Consider the following 7,130-nt stretch of genomic DNA (forward strand, 5'->3'; position numbering starts at 1 on the left):
AAAATAGGCTTCCCGGCGAGCAGGGCTCTGAAAATCCGCCCCATACTGCGGAACCTTCACTGGCTCCCAATTAAATTCAGAATCGCCTACAAAGTAATAACAATCATTCACAAAGCCATTCACGACATCACCCCACTGGAGCTTAAAATCCCACTTCAACCTCGCACACACGCCAGACCTGTGAGATCAGCATACAGAAACACTCTCCAGACCACTCCTATTAAAACTTCATTAATGAAGAGAGCTCTCTCCACGGCCGGCCCAACTCAATGGAATTCGCTCCCCCCTGGATCTCCGTCTAGAACGTTGTCCGATCACCTTTAAAAAGACTCAAGACCTGGTTTTTCAACCAAGTCTTCCCTTAGATCCATCTGACCATTTGAGTTATCTTGCTATGCGCAACTAGTCTCTCATCTCTAGTTAGCCTTATACTGTACAGACGTTCTAAGAATGCTTCTCCTTAGTACCGTGCTCCACTCTCTTTCTTAGTTGCTTGAGTATACTGCTAAGTCAGTATCCGGTTTGCTGACTAAAGTTCTGCGTTTATTTTCTCTGTTTAAACCCAGTTCCATGGATCCAAGTTAGTTCATCCTTGTTTAATGTACTGCATTCTCATGCGAAGGTTATCCTTATAATGTAAACCGATTTGATTTGTAACTTGTTATACGAATTTCGGTATATAAAAGTCCTAAATAAATAAATAATTAGGCTCATAAAGGTATCATGTCTAACTACATTATTGGCTCTCTTTTAAAATAGTTTGAAAATTATAAATCTATGTATAAACACTGTACATCCAGGGCTAAACATTTCAATATAGATGAGTTTTAATTAGTTATATTAAAATGCTGCAAAATGACAATTATGTACTGTTTTTAGATGATAAATGCAGAATATAGTATTGATAGAAACTCATCTTTCATAAAAGTAGGCACAAGACAGATCCATGTGGATGAATTACGTGAGATGCTGTTTGTGCAAGGACCTCAGTTGTGGAACTCATTACCACAGGAGATTAAAGATGAGCTATTATTGGTGAAATTTAGGAAGATATTAAAGCCTCATCTCTTTCAATATGCTTTAAAAGTTTGAATTCTTAGACTAAAACAGCAAATTTCAGAATGGACTATGTTGGGAGTAGTAGTTGCATCAAGGGCTTTAATGTGTGTTTTTATGGTGGTTTGTTTATCTTAATTATGTTTTTCAGGTGGATTGTTTGGGGGGGTTTTTTTTACTGTTTTGTTTTTTTTTTTAATTTTTGTTTGTATTAAATGTGATAACTGTGGCAAGTTAAATGTAAGACATTGATAAGACAGGCTAAGAGAGAATTTGAAAAGAAGTTGGCTGTAGAGGCAAAAACTCACAGTAAAAACTTTTTTAAGTTTTTACTGTGAGGGAGTCAGTTGGACTGTTAGATGATCGAGGGGTTAAAGGTGCACTTAGAGAAGATAAGGCCATCGCGGAAAGATTAAATTATTTCTTTGCTTCGGTGTTTATTGAAGAGTATGTTGGGGAGGTACATGTAATGGAGAAGGTTTTCATGGGTAATGATTCAGATGGACTAAATCAAATCACTGTAAACCTAGAAGATGTGGTAGGCCTGATTGACAAGCTGAAGATTAGTAAATCACCTGGACCGGATGGTATACACCCCAGAGTTCTGAAGGAACTAAAAAATGAAATTTCAGACCTATTAGTAAAAATTTGTAACCTATCATTAAAATCATCCATTGTACCTGAAGACTGGAGGATAGCAAATGTAACCCCAATATTTAAAAAGGGCTCCAGGGACGATCCGGGAAACTACAGACCGGTTAGCCTGACTTCAGTGCCAGGAAAAATAGTGGAAAGTATTCTAAACATCAGAATCATAGAAAGACATGGTTTAATGGAACAAAGTCAGCATGGCTTTACCCAGGGCAAGTCTTGCCTCACAAATCTGCTTCACTTTTTTGAAGGAGTTAATAAACACGTGGATAAAGGTGAACCGGTTGATGTAGTGTACTTGGATTTTCAGAAGGCGTTTGACAAAGTTCCTCATGAGAGGCTTCTAGGAAAAGTAAAAAGTCATGGGATAGGTGGCGATGTCCTTTCATGGATTGCAAACTGGCTAAAAGACAGGAAACAGAGAGGTCTCTATCTCAGTGGGTAACTCCCTACTGGAATTGACAGTGAGTTATTCGCTTCGGGTTGGGATATACCACCTAGCGACTTGTGCTTACCCAGCAGTCCAGCGGTCTGTCTCCTTGTGTTCTTGCTCCCTCTGACTTCTTGTTGGAGATGGGAGGAAAATCTATGGCATTCATGGTATATCTTAGTGTATAGCTGCAGGGAAAGATGCACCACGTTTTCCCTATATTTTTGCCAGGCTGTGGCTAATACTGCCTTTAGGTTTCTCTCTTCACTAGGTCACTGAAAGTGCCTTCCTGGTCACTTGACTGATCCTGTAGACAGGATGGATAACCCTGCCATTGACATTGTGCAGTGTGGGTGAGCTTCAGGCCTAACGTCCCTCCCTGCTCGGGAGCAGGGTTAGCGATCTTTTCAGGGATTGCTGTTTTCCCCTGAAACTCCTGATGTTGGTCGGCTAGGTCTGCTGTTTTGGCATGTAGGGTCGGTCTCAGGCCCTACCATTGTTGCTGATTATTCTCCAAGCATTGCTTCAGCTTTTCTGCCCATTGTGCCTATCAGTCACACATGGGCACATTTCTGCAGAGACCTTTTGTCCTTCAGATGTCAATGGACTGCAGTTACTTTCTGGGGAGTTCTCTGGCCCAGTTGGGTTTTCAGTTGTCTTCTAACACCGAAGGAAACTGTGCGGTCTTCTCCAAAAGTCCTTCTCTTGTTTGCATCTCTAAGCTTTTTCCTGTACCCAGGAGGTTCTAGGCCTACTTCGAAACCCTGCTTGTAATGTTTTTTCCATGATGCAGAGTATGCTTCTGCTTGCACTCGCATCGCTTCTCTGACTCAGGCGCCCCTGCTATGCATGAGGGGTTTGTGTCTGTCATTTCTATGGTTCTTCTTTGTAGAACTCAACTCTTCACCAGCCTGGACACCTTGGTGGGTCGGCTGCCTAACAGGCAAAAGATAGACAGGTAGTACTTCTATACTGTGTGATTACCCTCTTTGTCCTGCTCAGATAGCCTATAGCTAGTAGGGATGTGCATCCATTTTCCACGTATTTGTAATCCGCAACTTATTTTTTGCTATCTGTTAAATACGTGGGGAGGCGAAACGCATCGCGACTCCCCACGTATTAAACAGATTTCTGTTTTATTCGGCCTCCTAAATAAAAATTTAACACCCCCCCCCCCCCCCAAGACTTACCAAAACTCCCTGGTGGTCCAGAAGCCATCCCTGCACTCGTTTGCCGGTTCATTATGGCGCCGATAGCCTGTGTCACAGGGGCTACCGGTGCCTTTGGTCAGCCCCTGTCACATGGTCACCGGCGCCATCTTGTGCTCCTACCATGTGACAGGAGCTGACCAATGGCACCGGTAGCCCCAGTGACATAGTATGGGCAAAGGCTATCTGCGCCGTTTTGAGTCCTGGCATCGGAAGGCCGGCGTGCAGAAGGTCGCTCCTGGACCTCCGTTGGACCCACAGGGACTTTTGGCCAGCTTGGGGGGGCCTCCTGACCCCCACAAGACTTGCCAAAAGTCCAGCGGGGGGTCCGGGAGCAACCTCCTGCACGCAGGCCATCCGATGCCAATACTCTAAATGGCGCCGATAACCTTTGCCCATACTATGTCACTGGGGCTACCGGTGCCATTGGTCAGCTCCTGTCACATGGTAGGAGCACAAGATGGCGCCCAGTGACCATGTGACAGGGGCTGACCAATGGCACCGGTAGCCCCTGTGACACAGGCTATCGGCGCCATAATGAACCGGCAAACGAGTACAAGGATGGCTTCTGGACCACCAGGGAGTTTTGGTAAGTCTTGGGGGGGGGGGTTAGGAGAGTGGGGGGGTTTAAATTTTTAATTAGGAAATCCTTTCCCCGTTGACTTTAATGGGAACCGGGAAACGTATTGACAGATCGACAAAGTATGGAATTCTCCATACTTCCGCATGAAACTGAATCGACTATCCACGAATACGTATCACGAATGCAATGAAAACTTTTTGGCTGCACATCCCTAATAGCTAGGGGATTCATCCATGTGTGAGGACTACCATCCTGCTTGTCCTCGGTGAAAGTAGAGTTGCTTACCTGTAACAAGTGTTCTCAGAGGTCAGCAGGATGTTGGGCCTCACAAAAACCACCCGCCTCCCCTGGGAGTTGGTTTCTCCTTGTATTAGCTATATCATGGACTTTGCCTAGGGGGCAGGGTGACTACAGCTGCACGTGCTCAGTAGGGCATGTTGAAAGTTCTAGACTCATTGAGATCAAAGTTCTGTACCGGGCTCCATCTGATGATGTCGCCCATGTGTGAGGATTAACATACTGCTGTCCTCAGAGAATACCTGTTACAGTTAAGCAATCAGCTTTTTTTTTTTTTTCTTTATACAAATAGTCATGTACTGACATTCTGTTAATTTATTTGATTTTTTATTGGAGGAAAAGTCATCTTGATTGGGACTAGGGAGGAAGAAGAGGAAGGGATCTGGGAGGAGGAGATTGCAGAGGAAGAAGAATCAGGCAGGAGAGGTAGAAAAAGGATGGAGGAGGAGATGGAGAAGGGGGGATTCAGGGAGAATAAGGAAAAGGAATGAGGGGGAGGGGAGGGTAAAGAGATCAGGAGTGGTGGGGAGGAGGAAGGATCAGAGATGAGGGAAGAAAGGGAGTATTGGGAATGGAGGTTGAAAAGGAGGAGGGAAGATTGGGGTAGAGAAAGGAAGGAAGCCACAGCATTCCTGTTTTATGCCCCCCCCCCCCCCCAATCCACTCTTTTTTCCTTATCTTCATTTTCAAAGCTCCTTGGCTCCTCACACTCCCTCTCATTTCCTCCCTTCACACTCAGCCAGAGTCCCTCTTCCCCTCCACAAACCCCTGGCTTATTCCACTCACCCCCTCCCTCTGCAATCTCTGGTTTGCTCACACTCTGCCGCCCCCCCCCCCCCCCCCCCCCCCCCCCCCCGTGATCCCCTGTTTACTCCCTCGCTGTCATCTCCTGCTCCCCTCCACTCACTGGCTCCTAAGACTTCAAAACAGGAGGAGGACAACAGCCTTTCAGCTTTTCTGGAACGTGCTCCCTCCTCCGCTGCTGGGGCCTGCATGGCATGTCTGAAACATATGATTCAAAGCATGATGCTCAAACCCTAGCAGTGGAGGATGGAAGATGAGCTGCAGGGCCACAACACTCCTCCTCTTGATAGGAGCCAGTGAGTAAAGGGATATGGGTGGGGCGGGGTGAGGATAGATTGCATTCACAAAGGCTTGAGGCAATGTACAAATTCAATATGCATAAACTTTTAAAAAAAGAGAAAATAATATACAATAAAACCAATAGTTGCCCAAACTTGGACTGTTGATAAGAGGGTGAAACACACAGATCAAGGAGCCCCTCTCCTGACGCATTTCTTTTTTTTTCATTTTTAGGTGTCGGAGGTGATGACGTGTTGCATCAGTGTTTCTCCATGAAGAAAGCAAACATCTCGGACAGTGTTTCAAGACGTTCATCTGCTCTCCAAGGACTTTGATGCCAAAGCTTGCTGCCATGCTGCCTTTTAAAGAGTTACCCACTCTCTCTGCGTGAAATGTTTCTCCAGATTTTTACCTTGAACAGAGCGCAGAACTGGGCTCCTCTGTTTGTTCTATGATTTTCAATCTTGTTTTAAAATATTAACTACTGAATAGAATTATTAATTTAACAAGACATCCTCTGTGACCAAATCTTTATTTATATTTTGTAGCACTGAATATCAGGGAATTTTTTTTTTTTTTTTAACTTTCTGAGCCATATTTTACCTTCTCATTTTTTTGTGTGTGTTTGGTTGCACACTTACCATTGGGTCCTGTGTATCAGTGGATTTTCTTGCCCAAAATAACTTCTTATTGATGTTAATACTCCTACAATGGATTCCATTGGACTTTTGTTTTTCTTTTTTTTTGTGATCTATTTGTACATGTTGCAAGTTTTATTAGCCAACTTTTTTCATGAGAAATTTGTTTACAGAACACTCCCAATAAAAGTCAATTGTTTTTGTCTTTAAAAGTTGTCTTGACGTTAACAAGCACTGAGCAGAGCTTCTTCTGTTCACGCAGCATAAACTATTTCTCTAAACTATTTTTGCATAAATTTAGGCAACAAATGGAACACACAGCACACAGGGGCGGATTTAGGCGAGCAGGGCCCTGCGCGCCGGTGAGCCTATTTTACATAGGCCTACCGGCGCGCGCAGAGCCCCGGGACTCGCGTAAGTCCCGGGGTTTTCGGAAGGGGCGTGTCGGGGGCGGGGCCGAGCACAGCGCCGTTTTCGGGGCGTGTCGGCAGCGTTTTGGTGGCGGGCGTGGTTACGGCCCGGGGCGGTCCGGGGGCGTAGCCGCACCCTCCGTACTCGCCCCCAGGTCGCGTCCCGGCGCGCTAGGGGCCCGCTGGCGCGCGGGGATTTACGTCTCCCTCCGGGAGGTGTAAATCCCCCGACAAAGGTAAGGGGGGGGGTTTAGACAGGGCCACGGGGGTGGGTTAGGTAGAGGAAGGGAGGGGAAGGTGAGGGGAGGGCGTTAGAGGATTCCCTCCAAGGCCGCTCCGATTTCGGAGCGGCCTTGGAGGGAACGGGGGTAGGCTGCGCGGCTCGGCGCGCGCCGGCTATACGTAATCGATAGCCTTGCGCGCGCCGATCCAGGATTTTAGCGGATACACGCGACTACGCGTGTATCCGCTAAAATCCTGGATCGGCGCGCGCAAGGCTATCGATTTACGTATAGCCGGCGCGCGCCGAGCCGCGCAGCCTACCCCCGTTCCCTCCAAGGCCGCTCCGAAATCGGAGCGGCCTTGGAGGGAATCCTCTAACGCCCTCCCCTCACCTTCCCCTCCCTTCCTCTACCTACGTTCGCGTACTTTTGCTTGCGCCTGATGCGCCAGCAAAAGTACACGAACGCGCCGTGTTTGAAAATCTACCCCACAGAGTACTCCTCCATTCTTGGTTATTGCTCATTCCAGTGGTAAATGTTATAAATTGTTTAA

At 46.5% G+C, this 7,130-nt stretch overlaps 1 protein-coding gene across 1 annotated transcript in view; it reads left to right on the plus strand.

The window, feature by feature from the left end:
- Positions 1-6,226, plus strand: part of LOC115089505 (transmembrane protein 238-like) — a 28,092-nt gene extending 21,866 nt beyond the window's left edge. The window contains exon 2 of the mRNA XM_029597581.1: positions 5,543-6,226. The gene's annotated coding sequence lies outside the window, so the exon portion shown is untranslated. The remainder of the gene's footprint in view (positions 1-5,542) is intronic.
- The last annotated feature ends 904 nt before the right edge of the window (positions 6,227-7,130 follow it).

The sequence above is a fragment of the Rhinatrema bivittatum genome, chromosome 4, assembly GCF_901001135.1.
Source record: "Rhinatrema bivittatum chromosome 4, aRhiBiv1.1, whole genome shotgun sequence".
Classification (NCBI taxonomy): domain Eukaryota; kingdom Metazoa; phylum Chordata; class Amphibia; order Gymnophiona; family Rhinatrematidae; genus Rhinatrema; species Rhinatrema bivittatum.